This window comes from Halichoerus grypus, chromosome 8 (genome assembly GCF_964656455.1).
Source record: "Halichoerus grypus chromosome 8, mHalGry1.hap1.1, whole genome shotgun sequence".
Classification (NCBI taxonomy): Eukaryota; Metazoa; Chordata; class Mammalia; order Carnivora; family Phocidae; genus Halichoerus; species Halichoerus grypus.
The window spans coordinates 96065209-96090879 of NC_135719.1; the positions used below are offsets into that span (position 1 = coordinate 96065209).

General features: G+C 35.6%; 1 long non-coding RNA gene across 1 annotated transcript in view; it reads left to right on the plus strand.

The window, feature by feature from the left end:
• LOC118522646 (uncharacterized) overlaps window positions 1-25671 on the plus strand; it is a 1210141-nt gene that overhangs the window by 819923 nt on the left and 364547 nt on the right. Inside the window, exon 9 of the long non-coding RNA XR_013440670.1 lies at window positions 22490-22551. This is a non-coding gene — a long non-coding RNA (uncharacterized LOC118522646). The remainder of the gene's footprint in view (window positions 1-22489; window positions 22552-25671) is intronic.

Consider the following 25671-nt stretch of genomic DNA (forward strand, 5'->3'; position numbering starts at 1 on the left):
TGATTATCAAAAGGGCCAAAACTGATGGAATGATTGACCTTATCTCACTAGGATCCCTAGTAGGTGTTCACTACATTAAGGTCCTATTTGATTCCTAACTTGTGGGAAATGATGTGTCCTAAGTCATAATGCTTGAAATAGATGGTTGTTCACCTGATTCTAAGACCTGAGTTTCTTTACAGATTCATAGGCCTTAAAAAAGTGATCAGGTATTCTTGAGGAAAGTTTTTCCTATGACATTACAGGTATATGCTGTGAATCACTTTCCCCAAAAACTCTTATATAACCACTGTCTCTGAGTACATGGCTGATATATAGGTGTGTATCTATGTGTACACACATATATTTATATATTTATGATATATATTTATATAATATATATAATGTAATGATTATAATGTATATAATATAATGATATACTTATAATATAAATATGTATGTATTTGTGACCATATGTATATATTTAAAATTAAATACAAAATGGAGAAAAGACTTAAAAATTTCCTGAGCAGACAAAACCATTTACACCACATAAGCAAATCTAAATCTAGGTTATAGCCACAAGTGGCTCTAAAGAAGAATGGAAAGAAAACAGACTAAAAGCAGATTTCTGAACATTACATCTCACTGTTTATTTTAGCTGGCTCTAATAGAATGACTTCAGGATTTTAACCACAAGTCAGATGAATCAATGTGAGCTATCCAAAATTCAATTAGAATATCATAATAATTATTTTTATTGATAGTAGATATATGAGAAAATGTAGTATTTCATGACATTCAAAGGTCTTTGTCATTAGATTGAAAATAAACCTTAGGATTCCCTTATCCTTTTAAGAGTCATTAAAGATAAATGTGTAAATTCAGGCTTACATTTTAAGAACAACAGATTATAAAATTTCATTCCACTGATCTACCTAGGTGGGAATTATGTGCTTTGTAATTAGATAATCACCCTTTGACTGTTGTAGCTGAAGTTACAATAATTATTTCTAAAATAGCTCAGTGAGAATACTCAATATGCATGTCTGCAGCTCCAGGTCACACTCAACTGGAACCTGATTGTGAGTAACTTCAATTAATGGGGATGATGCCTGTGTTCTTCCTGGATGGGCAAACTCATTTAAATGGGATGTGTTGTGAAACACTTGAAGGTGTTTCTTTAATATTGTAAAATGGAACTCCCTAGAAAGTGATTTTTTAAAATATACTGTACTATTAAACAGAAGAAAAATAATTTTCTAGATGAATTTCATAGCCTAAAAACTCCTTTTTTAAGATTGTAACTTTAATAAGTTGAACACTAATTGTTTAAGCCGAAAGCAAACTTCTAAATATTCTAAAATAAAGCTAACCTAAGGTTAGTATCTGTATACCTAATGGTTTTGTTGAGTTGGTCACAGACTTGTAAGGGACAAGATTGGGACATTAATGACAGCAGTTTGGGCCTAAAGTGAGAGCATATTTGTATTTCGCGTAATTGCATTTAAAGTTCGCCATTGCAGTGAGGGGATCTTAACGCTCTAGCACAGGTGTTGGCCTTCCGCAGTCTGCAGGTCAAATCTGGCGCACGAAAGAAAATTATCTTGGGGCACCTGGGTGGCACAGTCAGTTAAGCATCTGACACTTGGTTTGGGCTCAGGTCATGATCTCAGGGTGGTGAGATCAAGCCCCCCCTGCTTGAGACTGTCTCCTTCTCCCTTTGCTCCTCCCCCCTCCTGCCCGTGCACCCTCTCTCCCTCTCTCTCTTCACTTGCTCTAAAAATAAGTAAATAAATAAGTAAAAAAAAAAATAAGTCTTTTTCTTTAAAAAAAGAAAAAATTATCTTGGAAACGAAAAGAATAATGAAAAATATTAAGAATTTGGAGTCATTTAAAATTATTTATATTTTAGAAAATATTGAATTTCTGTTCTGAGAGATGAAATTTACAACTGGTTAAATTATGTAATGTGTATATTAATATTAATACTATAATATTAATACCAATGTTATGATTTAGTGATTTCCCACTGAGTAACATGGGAAAAGTATATGGCTTTAAGTGAAAGTATTACAAATAGTTTGGTAACTAATTGGTTATATTTGCATTGAGAAAAAAACAACATATTCTCAATTTGACAATTAGTATATTTGACTAGATATCTAGTTGATTATTTTTCTTTATCCTTTGTGAATTATTCCTCTACTTGTACAATGGATATGTCTAATATTAATATTTATAATGGTAACATGTATTTTTTAAGTGTACACAGTAGTATTCCAAGTATGTCTGTGTGTGTGATAGATATATATATCCCCATTCCCTTTATTTGTAACCTTTGTCAGTGTCCACCAAAGACCACCAGGAACAAATATTAAAATGTTTTTTAAGTGTATACAGTAGTATTTCAAGTAGATATATATATATAATTGAATATATATATATATATCTTCCATTTCCACTTTATTGGTAACCTTTGTGATTGTCCACTAAAGACCAGCAGAAGCACACCTGTAGTCAGACAAATTTGGGTTTATTACTTGTTCTAGGAGAGGAGACTGAACACCTTGGGAAAATATGGGTGTTCCAGTCAGAGGATATGCCAGGGGTGTGTGTGTGGGGGGTTACAGAATTTGGGCTTATATTAGGAGTTTTTGCTAGATTGAGTCATGTACGAAAGTGGGAGTTATTTCATGATTAATTTAGTAATTTTTATATAAGAGGCAGAAAAAAGGAAAGGGGCTAAAGTTGTAATGGATAGAGAAACAGTCACTAATGTTAGGAGATGATGTTTCATCATTTTTGTGGTTTGCAACGAGTTCTAGTTTTTGTCTGTTAAGACGCTATTATAAAATGGTTTTGTTTTTGTCTTGTTCATTATGGATTCATTGACTCTAATTATTTTAGTGTATGTGCACTGTTCAAGGAACATTGTAGCCTAGCTCTTGGTCCTAGTTGTCAAGGCTATTTTTTCTTTTTCACATCTTTATTGTGGAGGATTGTTTTCCAAAGTGTAATATCAGTATCACCTGTGAACTTGTTAGAAATGTAAATTCTCAAACCCACTCTAGACTGCTGAATCAGAAACTGGAGGTGTATCCAAGCAATCTTTGTATTAACAGACCCTCTGGTCCAGGTGATTCTGCTGCTAGTTAACGTTTGAGAACCCCAGGTGAAATTGTTTTCTGTCCTGACTTAACGTTGGAATCATCTGAGGGATGGGGGCTTTAAAAATCATACTGATGGCCAGGACCAACGCCTGCCCAATTACAATTAGAATCTCCAGTCTGGGTCTAGAGTTTGGTGATTTTCTTAGAGTTCTTTGGCTAGTCAGATGTGCAGCCAGATTAGAAAACCTCTGTTCTAGTGTATTTGGGAAATGGAAAAATGATCTATTCTTCTCCTTTATTCATTCACTCACAATGCTGTTCTTTTTCTTTGGAGAATAATTTTTAAATATCAGTTAAAGTTAAAAATGCACAAAACATGCAACTGAGCAATTCTGTTTTGAAATATAGCCCATAGAAAACATCTAACATGCGCACAAAGTAATCTGAATAAGGAAGTTTATTTTATCACTGTTGGCAATAGGAGAGGGTGTAAATATGATACAATATGCAGCTGAGGGATGGATAAATTATATTTATAAAATGCTATACCACCTTGTATTTAAAATAAACTGTATAAACTATATATGTGAGTGAATATAGTGATGAGTAAATACAGCAACTTGAAAAATATTACATACAATTTTAGTAAATCTTAAAAATGCACTGAAAATTGCTACATCTTATGTTAGGAACAATGTATCATATGGTAAAAAAATTTGAAGGCAACCACAGGAATGATTTGCAGAACCTCAACAGAGGAGTTACTCCTGTGGGAAGTAAGATGGGGATAGAATTCTGGGAAATATTGGTAGTATTTCATTTCTCTAAGGAATAAGTGAAGCAAATATAACAAAGTATGATATTTTAAAATGAGGCTAGAGACTGCCACTTGGTATTTTGGGACTATTCTCTTCCTTCAATACAGTATTTGATACCGCCAAACTGGCCTCATTTCCTTCAAAGCCTCATCTATTAGTTCTGCCTAGACTATGAAGCTGTGTGTTTAACAGTAACTTTGGAAATAACCAGATGGAATTTCAAGAAAAAAATAAAAAATCAAACAAAAATTGGAAGCTGTGAATGTTAGATATGACTATTTCTGGACTCCAAAATCAGAAAGAAAAAAAATGACAGAAACCTCACGGATCTCTTAATAGGTAACCCTCAGTATCTCACCTAGATTCCCCCTTATTTCCTTTCTCTGAGAGCCTCTGCCCTCACTCCACTCTCCTGTAGGACAACGTCCTTATACCCATATGAAGAGGTCTCACCCTGGAATTTGCACTCAGTTCTCTCCCAACCATGCCTAGAACCATACAACTAAGCGCCATAATCCACATAGTAGGATTGAAGTGGGCATAGTGCTTCAGATCAGGGAGCAGCTTTGGACGACATGTTCAGAGTAAGCATTGCTATATTATGTTCAACAATCTGGCTTTACTCCCAGCATCCTGTGAAGATGTATTTATTCATTTCTTCATTGGATTTTTAGTGGAAAACTGTTGGGTTACAAATATGCAATCATTCACACACATGTACAAACCCAAGGTAAAAAATAATTATTGGGCACACGGGTGGTTTAGTCGGTTAAGCGTCTGCCTTCGGTTCAGGTCATGATCCTGGGGTCCTGGGATTGAGTACCGCATTGGGCTCCCTGCTCAGCGGGGAGTCTGCTTCTCCCTCTCCCTCTCTGCCCCTCCCCCTGCTCCTGCTCTCTGTCTCTTTCAGTTAAATAAATAGAATCTTCAAAAAAATAATTATTATTCTTGGTGATATTGTAGCTGAATTTATGTTAAGGTGAGTAAACCTTTCTGTAGGAGATAATAGACTCTTAAAAAACTTACCCCTGCCTAAGATGTGGATAGCATTTTACATTATTACGCAGAGAAATTTCACTGATATTTTCTTATTCTCCTTTCTCCATGCAATGAAACCTAACCAGGCTAAAAGTCATGCCCCATTACTGTACCATCTACCCACAGTTGATCCCATTTATAATATAAAGACAAGAGGAGTGTTAAAATATATATTTTTGGGGCACCTGGGTGGCTCAGTCGTTAAGTGTCTGCCTTCAGCTCAGGTCATGATCTCAGGGTCCTGGGATCGAGCCCCACATAGGGCTCCCTGCTCCTTGGGAAGCCTGCTTCTCCGTCTCCCACTCCTCCTGCTTGTGTTCCCTCTCTCACTGTGTCTCTCTCTCTGTCAAATAAATAAAATCTTAAAAAAAATCTATTATTATAAAATAAATAAATAAATAAAATATATATTTTCTCTCCTTAACTTCAACTAGAAAATATTTTTAGGATGATTTTATTTCCAATCTTCACTAATCTATGTAATTGGTAGGAAAGTAGATTAAAATTTTAATTTTTTTCATTGTCCAGTAGTTACCTTGTAATTTTAGAAAAAGTACATATTTTTTAAATAAGAGGAAATATGTTAACATGACTATGGAAGAATTATGAATGATTTTTATTTTCTTTTAAAAATGTGCTATGTTTTTCAATATTTTTTACAATAATTATATATCTTGCATTATCAATGAAAATAAATGTTATGAAATTAATTCATAGGTGGTCCAATCACATGCTTAAGTATATTCACTTATTTATTTAAAATTCATTTTTGGTCTCTATCTGTATATCAGTCATCATGCCTGTAAAATAGAATGATAACATGGTCCTACAAGGACTTTACAGTCTGAAGGTGTGGTAGACTCATAAAAAGGACTGATCTAGGGTGCATAGGAATATGTGTCTGTATCTCTTTGTATTTGTAACCTCCTCTATCACTATCTCTATTTATAGAGTAGCTGTTTTATAAAGAGCGATGTAGCTATCTTTTCTTAAATACCTTTTGGAGAAAGTTTTCTAGATTAGTGGATACCTGATGTGGATTTTCAAGAATGAATAAGAACTAGCCAAGCATAGGAAACATAGGGATGCCTGAAAAACCATAAGCGGGGGAGAATAATGGGAAGACAAGAAATACTTAATCCAATCAGTCCTATGAAGATTCTTTGCATTGTCAAGATACCATCTCTTCTTGTTTAGGTCCAGGAACTACCTTTTTGTGTTCTTTATTGTCAACTGTGTTATTCCTGACTAACTAGCTTCATTTCTCCTGCCATGAGTAAATAGTAGCAACACTTCTTACTTCAACAGCATGGCTTATTTTTCCTACTGAAACAACATAAATCTTGTCTCTGCCAATCTCTAAAACCATTTATTTAGTGGAGGTTATATCATTAGTCATGACACTGTATCATCCATCATGCCACCAATGAATAGTGGCTTCCAAAGACTCATACCAATGTTGTTAACTCTGCTTAGTTGGTGATAACTACAAATATGAGTCTTGCATAGACCATACAGCAATACGTGAATGATAATTTGTTTTCTGGTCATTTTAAATCCATCCACTGTTCATCATTATGTAGTATAGAGGTAAGACTATGTCTTCTCTTGAACTTTTTAGGCTTTCATCAGTGAATTCTTAGAATGTGATCTCTTTCAAAGTTGATGTCATCCATATACTGCAACTAGTGGGGAAGGTAGGAACAGTGTCTGGGTAGAGTGAGAAGAATGGTGTCATTCATATAGCATGGCTAATGACTGACACGGGATAGAGAGCATGGTTGGGGTGGGTAGGCATAGGGTAAATGATTCTTGATGCCACTCCTGCCACCTTTATGTGCTGTAGAGTGGAGGTGTCACCAGGTTGGGAACATGAACAGGAGGGAGCTGATTCATGGGCCTACACACAGAGTTAAGCCCAAGGGTCATTTGTTGACTATCCATAGCATCTAAACCCTAGGACCCTGAACTGACCTATGTCCAATCTGAGTAAGAATCACTAAAATCAGTATATCAGCACCATTCTGGTAGCCTAATCTCATGCAATCCCATGAAAGACATATCACACCTATCAGCAGGAGCAATCTTTTTGGGAACTAGGACCCCAGATGACTCCAGAGGCATGACTCTCAAAGCTCTTTGGGGGTATCTGATTGACCGTGTGCATGGTGAGGGGTGTAGGAGGAGAGGAAGGGGGCAAGTATAGAGCTGAAGGAGAGAAACAGACTGGGGCCTAGATGGGCAATAGGACAGTTTCTGCATGCTTGCTGGATGGCAATATTGGCCCTGGTTAGTCCCGACCACCAGAGGAGAGCTTAAAAATTTTGAAGGAAGACTTCAAACACAGGGCCCCTGAGACATTAAACCAGAGCAGGGGCCTCTCTTGTCCATCTAAGGGTGGCAGTGACCACTGGAATAGATCAGACAAGTAGTGATGTGGGCCCTAGGAGGCTATAACATATATCAAAGAGGTATAATTTATAGTTTCCACATGAAATTAGAGAGTTGGGAAAGTCTATGATTAGATTTTCTTTTTTTGTTGTTTTTGTGTTTAGACTTTGTTTTCTACATTAGGTAAATTTTATTTGAGGAACCGTTAGCCTGGGTAGAAAGAACATTTTCATTTGGCTGGAAAGATAAGTTCATACACTATTAGGTAATTGTGTGATTTAATTTTGTCAGATCACTTATTATTATGTGCATGTGCAAACTAGTCACCCAGGGATCATGCTAAAATGCAGAATCTAATTTAGTAGGTCTTTGTGGGGTCTGAAATTCTTTATTTCTAACAAGTTTCCAGATGATGCTAATTTTGCCAACTGAAAACTGTATTTTGAGTAGCAATGTGCTACACTGTGGTTCTAAATTATTGGGTCAAAGGCCTCCTAATTCCTCTTAGAAGAACATAATCATATAAGAGGAATTAACATATTGCATCCTTTCTCTGGGCAATTTCCAAACTCTCATCTATCTTTCCTTGTCTCAGGGACTCACAGACAATAGAAGCAATCATCCTAAAAACCATGTGTAACAATGGCTTTTCTTTTAATCTAAGCATTTACTCTAAAGTTGTTTTAGTTGTTTATTACTATAAAATAAGTCATCCCAAAATTTAGTGTCTTAAAACAGCAATTTATTATCCTTCTTGATTCTGTAGGTTAATTCGTTTGTTCTGTTCCACATAGTCAGCGGGGGTATTGCAGTGGCTAGAGTCATCTGGAGGCTCTAGTGGGATCTCAGCTGGAGTGTTTAGTCAGGGCCAAGGTATTCCTCTGCGTGGCTGCTTGGGCTGCTTCATAGCATGGTGGTTGGATTTCAAGAAGCATTCTAGAGCAAGCATTCCAAAGAGGAGAAAGTAGAAAGTTATCAGGCCAATTATGGGCGAGGCTGAGAACTGGCATAGGGTCACTTGTACTTCTCTTTTTAAAAAAAAAAAAAAAAATTTTGTCAAAACAGTCACAGTAGTGAGCGGGCAGTTATGTAAGACTTGAAATCTCCGAAGCATGGTTCATTGAGGAACCACCAATGTAACAGTCCACCACAGATGTTTAGAGAAATGAATGTAGTTACCGAGAAGTTGATTGAGTTTAATTTTAGTTAATTGTCATTTCCCCTCTAATGTTTATTTTCTTTTTATCTGTAAACTATTTGCTCATTAGAAAACAAAATATGATTTTCTTATTTGAAAGTAGACAGAAAGCAGCAGAAAAAAATGAATGAAAAAAAATATTATAGAAGTGGGAGAACACAAATACACACACACACACATGCACACAAACACTCAAAAACCAAAATAAAAACCAGGACTGTCCTTGTTCTATTCCATTTGTGAAAAAATGTATTCTACATATAATACTATAAAATTTAACATACTATAATTATATGGATCTGTGAAACTTTGTAGTATTCTCTTGCTTTATGTTATTGAAGAGCCCATTCAGTTTACTATATCGAGATCTTGACGAGGTGAAACCCTAAATTTTATGCAGCAGGCTTTCTCACAATCCTTAGGTCCACTGTGATTTAGTAGAATTAAAACTTAAAGTTGAGATGTAATTTCTGGAACATTTCCTAACGCAAGTGAATTCTAAGACCTAAATAAAATTCCATAGAAACAATATATCCTGAGGCAGTAACAATATTAAACTAAACTTCTTCTAAAGAAATAACATTGCAAAATTGAAATCAGTTGCAAGAGATGATGAGAGAAATAAAATTCCATCTACTAAATCTGTGACAAGATAAAAAATTTAGGCAACTGATTTCTTCCCTTTGCTTAAATGTACTTAAACTCTTAGATACACATATAGTGAAGAAAAAAAAAAAAAAGCTCTGAAGGAACATTTTCTAAATGGGTTTTTAGTTTCAATGCTTGATTTATACCCAGAACAAGCATAGCAAATGACCTTAAGTAGCTGCCTTGGGAATAGTATAAAATACAATTTTACTTATTGTGGAAGAGCAATTTAGGTTTTAATGGTTATCGCATTTCCTTCTTTTTAAAATATACTCTTTAATTGTGGAAAAAGAAGAAATCTCTGTGGTGCCTGTAATAGTTAAATGTGTTTATCCAAGTTCTTATTCTGAGAGGGATATCTTTCCAATTACATAGATTTTTTTAAATGAACTTTTATTTTGGAATAATTTTTGATTTTCAGAAAATTGCAAAGATAGTACGGAGAGGTCCTATATACCCCCCTGTCCACTTTTCCCCATTGTTTACATCTTACATTGTCATAGTACATTTTTCAAAACTGAGAAACTGACCTTGGTACATTACTTTTGATTAAACTATAGTTTTAGGCACCTGGATGGCTCAGTCGTTAAGCGTCTGCCTTCGGCTCAGATCATGATCCCAGGATCCTGGGATCGAGCCCCGCATCGGGCTCCCTGCTTGGTGGGGAGCCTGCTTCTCCCTCTCCCACTCCCCCTGCTTGTGTTCCCTTTTTTGCTGTGTCTCTGTCAAATAAATAAATAAAATCTTTAAAAAAAATAAACTATAGTTTTAATTTCAGTTTCACCAATTCTGCCATTAATGTTTTCTTTTTGTTCCAGGAGCCATTCCAGAGTACCACATTGCATTTAGTTCTCATGTATCTTCAGTCTGCTCTGGTCAGTGACACTTTCTTACTCTTTCCCTGTTTTTTTTTTTTTTTTTTTTTTTTTTTATGGCCTTGAATGACAAGAAGTACTGACCAGGTATCCTGTAGAACATCCTCCAGTCTGATTTTTGTAGTGTTTTTCTGATGATTAGACTGAGTTTATGGGTTTATGAGAAGAATACCACAGAGGTAAAATGCCCTTCTTATCACATCACATCAAGGGGGTACATGATACGCACCAGACATCACTGGGAATATTAAGTTTTATCACTTGGTTAAGGTAGTGTTTACTAGTTTCTCCAGTGTGAAGCTATTTTTTTTCTCCCCTTTCCTATTCTGTTCTTTGGAAGCATATTACGAAGTCAAGCCCACCCTAGAGAGAGAGAGAGAGAGAGAAAGAGAGAGAGTGTGTGTGTGTTTTACAAGCTCTACCCCCTGGAAGTGGGAATATCTACATATATTAAATGGATTCTTCTGTAAGAAAGATTCATCTGTTCTCTACCATTTATTTACTCGTTTATTTACGTCAGTATGGACTCATGTACATTTATTTTATACTTTGGGTTATAATTTAATACTGTAATTTCTTTTGCTGCTCAAATTGTTCCAGCTTTAGCCACTGGGAGCTCTCTACAGTTAGATCCTTTGTCTCTATAACATGTCCCGATTCCTTTGCACTTTGAGTACTTCCTTACTTTCTGGTACTATATGATGCTCAAAGCTTATCTTGCATTTTGCCTGTCCAGCCCTAGAACCAGTAATTTTTCCTAGGAACCTGGTTCCTTTTATTAAAGAATGCTATTTAGAAACTAAGTTCTGGGCACTGGGTATACTTGTTGCTGGAGTGTCATTGTTTTTAGGCCTTGTCTGCAAACATACTATAAATATATATGTAGATGTAATAACCTTTGTGAAGAATATATCTATAATTGTTTTGCTATCCATCAATCTTATTAAGCTGAACATTAGTTTATTCTGTTGATCCTGACTCTAATTTAGTACCACATGGTTTATTATCATCTTCTTTTTTGATTATGTATAACTTCTCTCTCTGCAAGTGAGAAACTTAGCTAAATATACTTTATTTAAAAATTTTGATTTCAGGGCGCCTGGGTGGCTCAGTCGTTAAGTGTCTGCCTTCGGCTCGGGTCATGATCCCGGGGTCCTGGGATCGAGGCCCGCATCGGGCTCCCTGCTCCGCGGGAGGCCTGCTTCTCCCTCTCCCCCTCCCCCGGCTTGTGTTCCCTCTCTCACTATCTCTCTCTCTGTCAAATAAATAAATTTAGAAAAAAAAAAATCTTTAAAAAAAAATTTTTTTTGATTTCAAGATTTTTCTTGTATTTAATCTTTCTGGCACCACCTGTGAGTAGGACATTTCTTATATAGAACATAAGATTCATTAATTAATAAGACATTTATCCTTTGAATATAGGTTGTTAATTTGAAATATATTTACATTAATATAACTACCAGCTGTGCTTTGCATGCAAGGGAGTAGTATAGCAAGAGTCTAAAAATAATGTTGAGTGAATAATCCGACTTAATAAAATTATCCTCATGTGAACTGCAGTTATTTGAAGTTGTACATCAGTGGCCTTCAGTCTCAGCTGCACACAGGAATCACCTGGGAATTTAAAAAAATGCTGATGTGTGGTTCTCACCTGCAGAGATTCTGATTTAATTTGTCTGGGGTTAAGAATGAGGCTAGGGAACTTTAAAAACTCCCCAGGTGATTTTGATATGCAGCCAAGGTTGAGCAAAGGTTTGGAACCTCTGCTGCACTTGGCTAAGTTAATGCTGATTGCAGTATCTTCTGTCTTGTTTTCTGAATACATATATTTCAAGCGAGGTCAACTGTGGAACAGTAACATATGTTTGAGTTTGGACAGTGGGGCACATTCTTTTGTATACTAGGGGTGGTCCCTGAGGCACAGTTGTAACTATTATGGTAGTGCTATCAAATGTATGTGGTGATCTATGAGGAGTAGTGTAATATGTTGCTTTTTTATTTTAAATTCTAAAACACAGGAAAGACACTAAAAAGCTTCAAAATAAGTTCCTGCAGAAATTATATTTCCATAAAACCATGACCTGCAGATCTAAGAGTCTGTGCCCACCTCAATCCAAAAAGCTCCCAAGTAATTTGTAAATATCCCTTTTTCACCAAAAACATAAGCACTATTCAATAATAACTGGAAGCCTGTATCTCCCACTCCTTTTCACCCATTTTGCTTTTCCCGCAACACCCTTCCCTCTGGTAACCATCAGTTTGTTCTCTGTACTTATAGGTCTGATTCTGCTTTTTTGTTTGTTTATTCATTTGCTTTATTTTTTAGATTCCACATATGAGTGAAACCGTATGGTATTTGTCATCTCAGTCTGACTTACTTCATTTAGCATAATACCCTCTAGGTCCACATATGTTGTTGCAAATGGCAAGATCTCTAAAGGCTGTGTAATATTCATATATGTGTGTAAGTGACACACACACACTTTATCCATTCATCTATTGATGGACACTTGGTTTGCTTCCATATTTTGGCTATTGTAAATAATACTGCAGTAAACATAGTAGTGCATATATCTTTTGAATTAGTGTTTTGTTTTCTTTGGAATTATTGTATCATATGGTATTTCTATTTTTAATTTTTTGAGGAACTGATACTGTTTTCCACAGTGGCTGCACCAATTGACATTCCAACCAACAGTGCGCAAGAGTTTCTTTTTTCCCCACATCCTTGCCAACACATGTTATTTTGTCTTTTCAGTTTTATCCATTTTGACAGGTATAAGGTGATATCTCATTTAAAAAGTACAGCATAGAGAATATAGGCAATGATATTGCAGTAGCATTGTATGGTGACAGATGGTAGCTACAGCTGTGGTGAGCATAGCATAATGTATAGAGATGTTGAATCACCATGTTGTACACCTGAAACTAATGTAACATTGTCAACTGTACTCACATAAGAAGTTAAAAAAATAAAAGTGTCGTGTAAGGATATGAGTAGAGGAGATGTGACAGATAAATATAATTATAAAACAAGGCCAACTGTAATAAATAAACAAAAAAGGTATGGCTTCAAAGGGTATGGGACAAATCTATGAGAAGATGGTACTTTTAAAGTGTGAAATTTATAGCATATGAATTATATCTCAATGAATCTATTAATACATTAAAATTGTATTAAAATATAATTAAAAATTGTTGGACAGCAATCCCACTTTGGGGTATATATCCAAAATAATTGAAATCAGGATCTCGAAGAGATCTCTGCACTCCTATGTTCATTGCAGCACTATTCACAGTAGCCAAGCTAGGGAAATAACCCACATGTCCATCAACAGATGAATGAATAAAGAATATGTGGCATATTCATACAACAGAATATTATTCTGCCTTAAAAAAGAAGGAAGTTCTGTCATATGTGACAACAGATAAACCTGGAAGATACTATGTTAAGTGATATAAACCAGAAGGACAAATGATTCCACTTATATGAGGTATCTAAACAAACTCATAGAAGCAGAGAATAGAAGAGTGGTTGGCAGGAGTCGGGGGAAGGGGAAATAATGTGGAGTTTAATCGGTATAAAGTTTCAGTTATGCAAGATGAATAAGTTATAGAGATCTGTTGTGCAATTTTGTGCCTATAGTTAACAATACTGTATTGTGCACTTAAAAATTTATTGAAATAGATCTCATGTTACGTGTTCTTAAAGCAACAACAAGAACAAAGAGACCCAAGAAAACTTTTGGAGGTGATGGACTTGTCTATTTTGACTGCAGTGATGATTTCATGAATGTATGCATGTGTCCAAACTCATCAGGTTGTATACATTAAATATGTGCAATTGTATGTCAATTATAACTCAGTAAAGCTGTTAAAATGCATATTTGGAAAAGTAAAAAAAAAAACAAAAACAAAAAAACCCTCAAAAAACAGAAAACAAAAACACAGATACCATGCCGCAGTGTTATAGACTGAATTGTCTCCCCCAAATTCATATGTTGAAGTCCTAACCCTAAAGGCAACTGCGTTTGGAGATAGGGTATGTAAGGAGGTATTTAGGGCTATCTGAGGTCATAAGGGTGGAGCTCTAGGGTAAGCTCAATAGGACTGGTGTTTTTATAAGAAGCAGAAGAGATACCACAAGTGCCCACACACAGAGAAAAGGCTGTGTTAAGACACAGTAAGAAGGTGGGTGTCTGTAGGTCAAGGAGAGAGGCCTTACCAGAAACCAACTCAGCCAGCACCTTGATCTTAGATTTCTAACCCTCAGAACTGTGAAAAAATAAATTTCTGTTGTTTACATCACCCAGTCTGTAACATCCTATTATTGCAGTCCTAGGAGACTAATACTCAATTTCACTTCTCAGTGTATAGTCAATAGATAATGTATGCACATATTTCAAGACATGTTCAAAAATATTCATGATAGCTTTATTCAAAATAGACCCAAACCAGAAACATCTCAAATATCTAGTGTTAAGTGTACAATTCAGTGAGTTTAACATAGACACACAGGTGTGTAATCCACACCTTTATCACAATATAGATCATTTCGGCCACGCTGGGGAAGTCCCTACATGTGCTTTTCTGGTTAATACTTCACACTCATAAAACCTCACTTTTTAATTTTTTTCACTACAGATTACTTTTAGCTGTTGTAGATCATAATATAAATGAAATAATTAAAATATGGAGACCAGAAATACTTAGTTTGCCAGAAAAAAAAGGCTACTAGTGTTTCAGTAATAGTTTTACTAAAAAATCCAATTTTTGATCAAAGATAGTCTATAAATACTTAATTGTACAAATCTAAACAGATATAAAATTAATACTTTTCCATAGTTATTTTCATGCTTCAGGGCACATCCTTACCTGTGTAGGTATTTATCATGGATTATCATATAAATCTTAGACATGACTCCACAATTCACTTTGAATGAAAATAATGCATCATTCAAACATGAATCAGTGATTTACAGCAGAGAATACAAAGTATTTGGAGTCGATGATTTATTCTATTTAATATTCACCTGCATGTGTGTGGTTAATACTTTCTGTGTTTCTAAATGTTCATTTGGGACAACTACGGATGTCCATAATATCTAAACTCAGAGTATTTTAATCATGTATCTTGAATATACATTGATATATCAATGGATTTACTGTGGTGCTTACAAAATTAGAAGAAAAATGATGCAGTACTTGAGTGCACTTTTTTTCCCAGCTCAGTTACTTTTTACAAGGTATGCTTTCAGTGCTTTAAAGGGCTTACCTTTAAATTTAACCAGTGTTCATCTAAATAAGTAATCCTCATAATAAATACTAATAAAATTACAAATTTAGAAATAATAAATACAATAAAAATACAAGAAAAGAATGATCCTAGCAGCTGCTGCCCTTCAGCCTTTGCCTCAGAAGAAAAGCATATGGAGTAGATCTAAACTTAACCCATAGCTTGAATATAAGTCCAGATGAAACTCATCCTGATGCAGAGCTGTGTAGTTAATCCCAGCCTGATCAGCTGAATCGAAGTCAATCTGCTGACCCATGAATATGATATTTTGAGTCTAGTGGTTATGCAGGAGGAACTATCATGATATTACACCTAGTTAACCATCAGTTATCAAGTGGGAGATATGGAAGTGAAATAGAACATGATCCCTTCCTTTCAAATGTTTATAATCTCTTGGAGAGTGAAATGGAAAATACGGGAAACTGTGGTGAGGAAAACCAAGGTTATTGATAACCGCAGGTTATTGATGAGCCCAACATTAGTTGGGTGAGGATAGAGATGTTTATTTGGTGGGCCAAAATACGCTAGTAAAATTTCTTGGAAAACTAAATAGGTAGGCTGTCCTAGTTATATATGCTTCATAACTAAACACCCCAAAACTTGGTTGCTCAAAACTACAGTTTATTACCTTTGATATTTGTATTTGTTAATGTGGCCCAGCTGAAACAGTTCTCATTTGTGTCTCTCATGTGGTGGTAATTGGATATCAGCTGGGGCTGTCATCATCTGAAGGCTTAAAATTGCTGGATGCACGAAAGGCATTGTGGGTACTCGATGCTGCTTCTACGCTGGGACTCCAGTTGTGCTGTCCACTGTAGCTCCTCTGCATGGTCTCTGTGTGTGGGTTGGGCATCTCACAGCGTGGTGTGGTAGGGTTCTGAGAGGAAGTGTCTCAAGAGCAAACATTTCAAGAGACCCAGGCAGATACTGCAAAGCTTTCTGTGACCTAACCTCAGAGCTTCCAGAATTACCACATTCTTCTCATCAAGCAAGTTACTAAGATCAGCCAGATTCAAGGTAAAGGGATATAGATTCTAACTCTTCATGTGGGAAGCAGCACGTTACAAACAGGAGGGGAGAAATTAAAGTTGGCTATCTTTGGAACCTATTTACCACAGAACTTAATTTAATTTGGATAAACAGCTTTATCTCTAGAGTGTCTATGTAATTTGTCACCCACATCACTACATGTTTAAGTGTAAAATGAACACTAAATATGAATACATTGGAACTTCTCATAAGAACTGGGATCTCTATCAGAGTATTGCTTACTAAGCTGTTACGCGTCAGCTTTAACTCATCCTTCTATATTCTGCCTTGTAGCACTGGGACTGTGATTCTGCAAACCCCATTTCTCCTCCACCTGCTGGATCCCACTTAAGCTCTGCCACTAGAAGGCAGTTGAGGGAGGCCCAAAGGCAGCTGGAGGAAGAAGAAAGTTGCCCCTTACTGTTCCCATTAATGTTGTCTTAATATAGGCAATAGGTTTCAGTTCCCAAGTTTGATTTATCCATATTCCCCAAACCAACCTCAGCTCACTCCCTCAGATTTATCAACATCGGCAAATAACACCTCCTTTTCAGAGATATGAGAAGCCTATAAGCTCTAGGTTCTAATAACCCCAACCTTTTCCCTTTGTTCTCTCTGCTCTGGGGGTGTGAGCTGCTGTAGTAAGTCCTTCAGCGCCTGTTTAACCAATTCCTTACATAACACTCACTGGCAAAAAAAGTGTGTAATTTCTGTTTTCCTGTTTTTCTGAACTTAACCAGGTGATACCACTGTCTTACATACCTAACTTCTTTACTGACTTGAATGGATCATATTAATCCAGAAGTTTTCTAAATAATCAGAATGATATCGGCTATATACTAGGTACTAATCGTTAAAAGAGAAAAACCCAGTTCTAGGAACATTTATAGATTGCTTGGAGTGAATTTGGAATCACTGAAAAACTGCGTGACAAGGGTTGGGTTCAAGTAAATAAATTCTGTTACTGTTGTAATATAATTCATTTAGTTACTATTAGATATCGAAAAATGTCCCTAGCAATATAGTTTATGATATGTACGCTTCTTTAATATACAGCAAACTGATTATATTATAAAGCAGCATTCACTGATTAATATGTATGCAAACATGGCACTATGCTATAGTGTGTATATGAATCATTTTTGTTCTTCTCTTATTCACATATGGTAAGGGATATTTAACACAGTGTATTGATGTGTAATCTATAAGAGAATCAGAATGCATCAGTGCAAATCCCAAGAATAGCAAGCAGATATAAAAGTGGTACATAGGCTTTAGGAATTTATATTCCACATGGAATCTCTTAGTAGATAATTTCAGTTATTCAAACCCACACATGTCTAAGCAATGGATGTATTCTCCTGTAAATTATTTATAGAGAACCAACGCAAAATATAAGTGGAACTTTTGGTGTTACCAATTAAGAAACACCTAAAAAATTTATGTATATACTTTTTGAAAAACATTAGATACACAGCACCTTTTTTATTCTTTTAAAATTTTTAGTAGTACACCTATTTTGCCTAGTGCAAAATCCATGAACTGTAATGGTAGAAATTTTCGTCTCTGTTTTTATTTTGACGTTAGCTTTTGTTTTTTTTTGTTTTGTTTTCTCTCTTCTCAGTAGAACAAGAAAACATGCTGACCCAGGTGACTGCATGATTCCTTTTGTCAGGCCACTTAGAGTTCATGCCATCTCTCTCTCTGCTTTAATGGAGCCAGTAGCACTGCAGATACACAGCAGACGTGTTTTGATGGTTCTTTTATGAAAAGTGCTATGCATCTTTGATATTAGATTTGTTTATTTTTATTTATTTTTTTAAAAGATTTTATTTATTCATTTGAGATAGAGAGAGCATGAGCAGTGGGAGAGGCAGAGGGAGAGGGAGAAGCAGCCTCCCCACTGAGCCAAGAGCTGGATGTGGGACTCAATCCCAGGACCCTGGGATCATGACCTGAGCCGAAGGCAGATGCTTAACCAGCTGAGCCACCCAGGTGCCCCAGATTTGTTTATTTAAAAGCATTTTAAATTGATATTGTCAGAGGTCTCGCTGTTAGAGTCTGCTACTTAATTATGCTACGGTAGCAGGACCTACCTATATTCTATAACATTATGTCAGCAGGAGCCATAGCAGCTTAATTTTAATAAAATAGAATCTAATGATTTTGCTTTTTCAGTCAGCAGGTGGGGGGTTCCCTATAGATACACAAACCTGTGTCTGCAAAGATGCAGGTGATTTGTCACTCTATGGCTATAAACCTTTGGGAATATGAGCACAGATTTGAGGGATACAAATAATATAGAGGGATGGAAAAAGGTATCTTAGGCAAAGAAAAGAAAGTATATGTTTCAAAGGAGGGAGAAATAAAATGTCTAAGAAAGGAAGTTCAGCATTTGGAAGCTGGTTATTTAAAAAAAAGTCCATGTTTGCATGCCCTATTTCTTTATTGTTGTTGTTGTTATTTGAGATGGATCATTTTTGTGTGTGCCTTTTTAATGTGGGTTGATGATAAATGAGAGCAAAGTAGCTGAAATTGAAAAATTTTTTTATCATACTTTAGTAAAATAATATTAGAGATGACATTTTCTGGCTAATATTTACCATCTATGTCTTACATGATTATGGCAATCAAAGGACCACAATATATTTACCACTCAACGCTAATTAAAAACCTGTATTTATTCTTTAGTAATTCAGAAAGCTTTCAGAATCTTGTAGGTTGGTAAGGTTCTCCAGAATGAGTCAGGGGCATCTGGTGGCTCAGTTGGTTGAGTGTCTGACTCTTGGTTTCAGCTCAGGTCATGATCTCAGAGTCATGAGATGGAGCTCTGCCTTGAGCCACCCCTCCCACCTCAAGCTCTGCACTCAGAGGGGAGTCTGCTTGAGAGTCTCTCCCTGTCCCTCTGCCCCTACCCCTGCACATGCCCTCTCTCTCTCTCTCTCTCAAATAAATAAATCTTAAAAAAAAAAAAAAAAAAAAAAGAATGACTCCTCGGTCAGAGTAAAGGTTAGAAAGAGATGGATAACTGAGAGGACAGATTTAGGGTGGCATAAGCCCATCCCTCCAAGATCAGCATCCTCACCCAGGAGGTACTCACGAAACATCACTAATCACAGCTTCAGTCTTGAAAAAAAAAGTAACTTAGCAAACTGAGGCCTTCATGAAAACACTGTGAGAACATATCTACAAAGAATATCTCTTTGTGGGGTGCCTGGGTGGCTCAGTCTGTTAGGCGTCTGCCTTTGGCTCAGGTCATGATCCCAGGGATCATGGGATCATGATCCTGGGATCGAGCCCCGCATCGGGCTCCCTGCTTGGCAAGAAGCCTGCTTCTCCCTCTCCCGCTCCCCCTGCTTGTTTTCCCTCTCTCGCTGTCTCTCTTTCTGTCAAATAAATAAAATCTTAAAAAAAAAAAAATCTCTTTGTAGGACGAAAACAATCATTCGTTAATCATTCCCACAGGTGTTTTGTTTGTAATTCCTGTTCAACTGACTCCAGTACGCTATTTCTTTTCTTAGTAACTGGTTGAGCCACATAAACTAAATACTCCAATAACACTAAGAATTCCACTTACTTGGAGAATAGCATTTAAACAACAGGTTTAGTTTAAATTTCCCTTCTTACTGGAACCTTGTTTGTGGTCTTTGAAATGTACATAACCACATACATTCTTCTTCCTTTCCTCCTCTTCTCTACACCACACACAACATTTTTGTCACATGTGGTATTCTTTATACTTATCCTGTTGTTTTCCATCACAACCTATTTTCTTAAACTATATAGTGGAGATTCTATTGCTTCTTCCTTTGGTCCTACTTTTGTATTATTAAGTACATGTAGAAATGGTGATAATGTAAAATAAAGCTCTAATTTGGGGGATTTTTTTTTTTTTTTTTACCATTTGTTACTACATTTGGGAGAAGTGTCTGATTTTATCTAAGATTTAGGTAACTCTAGAATTACATTATGTTTAAGCACTGTCTCTCTGTGGAAAGGAATAAATGATAAAGTAAATGAATTTCAGTTTTGCTTTTAGGGGAATGTTTAGTAAGTACATATTCCAAGTACAATATAAATATCTCAGCATGTTCTCTCAGTAATTTGAGTAGCTTAAAATGGAAATAAAATGAAATTTTAAGTTATTTTTTCCATCTGTAAGCTTTTGGCCTTTACTGTGTCTCCTCTTCTCCAAAAATATATCAATTTTTAAGAATTATTTTTAAATTGTTGTGACAAAATTTGAATGAGGGTCATTTATCCATATTCTACTAAAATGTGGGGAAATCTGAGAAGAGAACAATAAACGAGAATAGGAGTTAAAGTTACCAGGAGTTAAAATGTAACCAATGAAATGGAATTTCATGTAGAGTGCTATGAAGTCCCATTGCCTTGTGGAAAATTCCAACGCTCTGCAGGTATGCATTTTCACGCTGTGCTGAAGTTAATATTCAGGAGATGGTGTCTGTCCCTCTATCTTTGGTCTTATCACCAGCTTTCTGTACTATGTAACTTAGGAAAATGTCCCCAGTAATCTAAATTTTGATGTATCTCTTCTGGAATACCATTAGCTTCATTATTCTACATCTCACTACATATATGAAAATTCAATGAAAAACAATCAAAAAGAAAAAGACTCCCAGAATTTTAACAAAAAGTCCTCATATGTGATTTTGTCTTTTTGTTTTGGTGGTGGTGGGGATAAGACTACAATATTTAAGTGCATCTGTCAGAATTTGAATTTTAGTGCTTCTTTGTATAATAAAAAATGTTAGAATACAACAAATGATACACCTGCATTTCCGTATCCAGATAACTGTTTTTAGGAAAAGTTGCTTCTCCAATAAGTCAGCTGGCTCAATGTAATTACATTAAAAATGCTATCTGGTATAACTATAATAGCCAGTTATAATATATAATTTATAAAGAGCCCTATCATATTTTCAAAAGAAATAATAAAAATTTCACAAAAGTGAAATATACAAAAAAAAAAACCCAAAATTTTACTTAAAATGATAAAACTATCATTTTAAGAGGAGAATTGAACGGAAAGAATATTTGTGGTCGTGGATTATATTTAGTTTTATGTGTCAAATTTGCTAGTCTGTAGTACTTACTTATTCAATCAAATACGTGTTGCTGAGAGGGTATTTTGTAGATGTGGTAAACATCTCCAGTCAGTTGAGTTTAAGTAAAGGATATTTTTCTTGCAAATATAGATGGGCCTCATCTAATCAGTTGAAAAGGCTTATGAGCAAAACTGAGGTTTTCCTGAGGGGAGAAGAAATCTCCCTCAAGGTGCAGTATGAACTTCTTGTCTAAGAGTTCAGGATCCCGGCATGCCTTGCGAGTTTTTAAGCCAATCCTTGAGTTTAAGCACATTCCTTGAAATCCTACACATATATGTGTGTGTATCTGTGTGTGTGTGTGTGTATTTTTATATAGGCTACTAGTTCTGTTTCTCTGGAGAACCTTGGCTGATTTGATACAGGGATGCTTGGTAGTGTGGAAATGCTAATCTACTCCAGTTAAATTATTCCCGTTAAATGATTCTTAAATATGACTAAATTTGATAGAGGTTTACCTGACAAAAATATCAAAAAAATGAATATATAAATGGACAGTGGTCGGACTATATATGACAATATATGATCTGTAACTTCTGTAGGAACCAGCCAAGAAAGCCAGACTACAACTCTATAGCAATTAGTCCAGAATGAGCAGGACTTGTTCAGTGATTACCAACTTTGCCCCTGTTTCCAACACAGAACCAACAAGATAGAGCCAGATACTTCCAAAATCAATGACCTAAGATACCCTACTTCTAATTAGCCCACTCTCAGCTTCCCCATATGAGCAGCCTACAATCAGAACATACTTAAAGCCTTTTTCCCTCCCTCCCCACCTTTCTCTCTCTTTCTGTGTTTCTCTCTCTCTCCCCCCCGCCCTCCAACTCCACCTCTCTCAAGCTTTCCCACTCCTCTGCCAGCCTTTGAGTTTCTGCCAAATCTAATTCATGGTAGCTGACTCCCTTGATAATAGCAAACTCTGGATAAATTGCCTCTGTTTATTCTCATTTTGGTGTCCTTTGTTTATTTTCACAGTTTTCCTGGAGGTTCTGTGGAGTTTGCATTGCCCATTGCTGTGGTTTCCAGTCTTCGACCAGGTATGATATTCAGAGGCCTCTTATGCCTTGTTGCTCGTGGCCTGTGGAGATCCTGCCTTAGTGCTAAGTCAGCACCAGGTCAAAACTCTACTCTCTTTGCATTGAATTCCTCAGCTATTTATTCTCAGTTTGGTACTCAGGTTTTATTAGTTTCCATGGTAGAAACAGGCAATTTTTTTTGTCATCCTTTTTTGTTCTTTTGTGCTTCTATTTTTGTATCATGATGCCTAACAAGAGTTGCTTGTAATAAGAAGGAGAATCACAGGTTGAATCTCAAATGAAAACTAGGTGTAGGCCTTATAAGCCTATTATTGGAACTAGCCTTACAAGACTAGTGAATTTGTGGTTCTTACCAAACATGCATTTATTTGAACAAACTTTGCTGTGGGTCAACAATAAAACTGGATGAGTTTATCCTTACACCTTAAATTTTTGTCCTGAGACCAGTGAGAATGTCCTCTCTAGTTTTCCATTTGTTGCAGGGGTGCAATTGTCAGGTCTGTGTTCAGAGGTGGCCTGCCCATCAGATTGGAAGACCAAGATGTAAAGTATACAAGTATTGCTTTAGAGTTACCATTGTTACCTTTCATGGGGTAGTCTAAATCTAAATCCTATGCTCTTCTAGGAAAAGTCTTGGTTCTTATGTTCTTGTATACTCTCCTTACAATCCTAATTACTGTTTCAGTCTCTACAAATGACGTAATGTCAACAAAAGTGATTTGTGAGAAATGTTTAATTTGAACAAAATTGTTTATTTGAGAGGCTCCTTAGAAAAGAAAGCGAGTAAGATTTCTCAGGGCTGATGGACAGCATTATTTATTAGTATATAGGATTCTCCAAACAAAATTCTGATTCAAAAATTGCTTCATTAGAAATAATCCTTGGCTAAGGAATAATTTAAAAACTTACTTAGGCAAAAATGAACTAGACTCATTTTCCTAGTAAATCTTCCTCCCAAAATTAAGTTGTATTAGATTATAACTCAAAATATAGGACGAATACCCATGAGTCTATACTAATATAAATAAATGATTGAATAAATAATTGAAGGGAACAGACTAATATTTTTATTCAGTTTAATTCCAATTATTTTATGTAGAAACTCCATCCACAAAGAGGTGGAACATGATTCCACAACCCTTAAATTTGGGCTGTGCTTAGTGACTTGCTTCCAAAGAGTACAGTATGGAAAGGGGGAAGAAAAGATTAACTTTACAGTGGGAAAACCTGTTAAACACTACCGTAGCCAGGTGATCAAGGTCAACATGAACAGTGATGAATCACATTGCTAGAATGTTCCGTTGATATGATGAAAATAACATCTTATCTCTGTGGTCTTCCTCCCTCAAAAATGTAACCCCAGTCAAATCATGAGAAAAGATAGTCAGCAAAACCCAATTGAGGGACAATCTATAAAGTATTTTGACCAATACTCCTTAAAACTGTCAAGGTCATCAAAAACAAGAATAGTCTGGGAAATTGTCACAGTCAAGAGGAGTTTCTGGAGGTTTGACAAATAAAATTAACATAATATCCTGGATGGGATACTTTAATAGAAAATAGACATTAGTAAAAATAAGGAAATATGAATAAATTATGGATTTTTAATAATAATATATCAGTATTGATCCTTTGGTTGTGACAAATATCCCATACTAACGTAAGATGTTAACGATGGGCAAACTGCGTAGGGAGTATATGGGAACTCTGTACTCTCTCCTCAACTTTTCTATCAATCTAAAAATATTCTAAGATAAAAATGTTAGTCTAAAGCAGTTTGAGTCTATTTTTTGTGAATTTTTTTTTTAAATCAAACATTTAAAAATTTTTCATATAACCCACAGGGTAACTCAAGCCTGATTCCCTTTGCAAGGCATGGGAGTTATATAGGCTTTGAAAGAATATATAATTTAAACTAGAGTCAAACTTATATTTGCATACTTGCCCATGGGACTCTAAAAAATATTTATTTATAAGAATAAATATATTTATTTTTGGTTTATTTAAATTCAGCTATTTCCATGGTATTGTCTATGGATTACCTATGTTTATTGATCTTTCAATGAAAATGGTCAAATTTACAAGAAGATTAAAATCATAGCTTTAGCTAGGTGAAATACTGCTGTTTGGTGAAATGGAAATGAAATTTTTATTTTTAAAATATTATGTCCATTTTATTCCCACTTTTCCTTATAGGGAGCTTTAAAAAGTAGTTTGAGGTTCTTTAGTCATGAGAATGAGATTAAGAGCATTTATCACATAGCTGCATCAGATTTACCTGTAATTCCTAGGTCTTTGGTAAATCTTTCACAGGAATTGGATGACTCTTGACATCTAAAACAATGAGTTAAGATTTGAAACATTTGGAATGTTACTAATCTGTGAAAGCTATAGTTGGGTTAATGCTTACCTGCTTTTAATATTAAAAAAATAGATGGTAATCACATAAATTTCATAACTGAATTCTAATATAACACACTAGATTGAAATTAAATAAGGTAAGTATTGAGAACCCCAATATCTCATAATGAGTTCTCTTTAACCAATGATGACATTACATTAATTTTTAGGGTATTATTACAATGCTATGAAAAAAACAATTTCCAGAATCCAACTTTAGGTAGTTATAATAGCACAGAAACTGGATCTTTATTCATAGACTGCATTTAGACTATGTTTATTGTAGTCAATATAAAGTATGATGTAATATTGTTCCTTGCCTTCAAGAAGCTTATTGTGGGAGAATGGAGCAAAGTCAAAAGAGCCATACAAAAACTTTTATGACAGATCTCTGATAAGGGAAACACTGGGTCCCAGGGAAGTACCTAAGAAGAATTGTTAACTCAGGTTGAGTTAGGAATTGAGATAGGATTTGGTTCCTAGGAAATGCAATGCCTGAGCCCAATCTAAAAGACCAATCAGAGTTTTCTTTACAGATAGAACATATATAAAAACTGAGGCAGAACAGAACACTTCTTGGCAAAAATTGCAGTGGTTCATTGTGCTCAGGACAATTGTTAGAGTTGAGGCTAAAGAGGCAAGTGGCAGTCAAATTTAACCAAGTCAGTAACAATGTACAAGTAATTTGTGGAAACTCACTTCATATTCATTATTAGTATA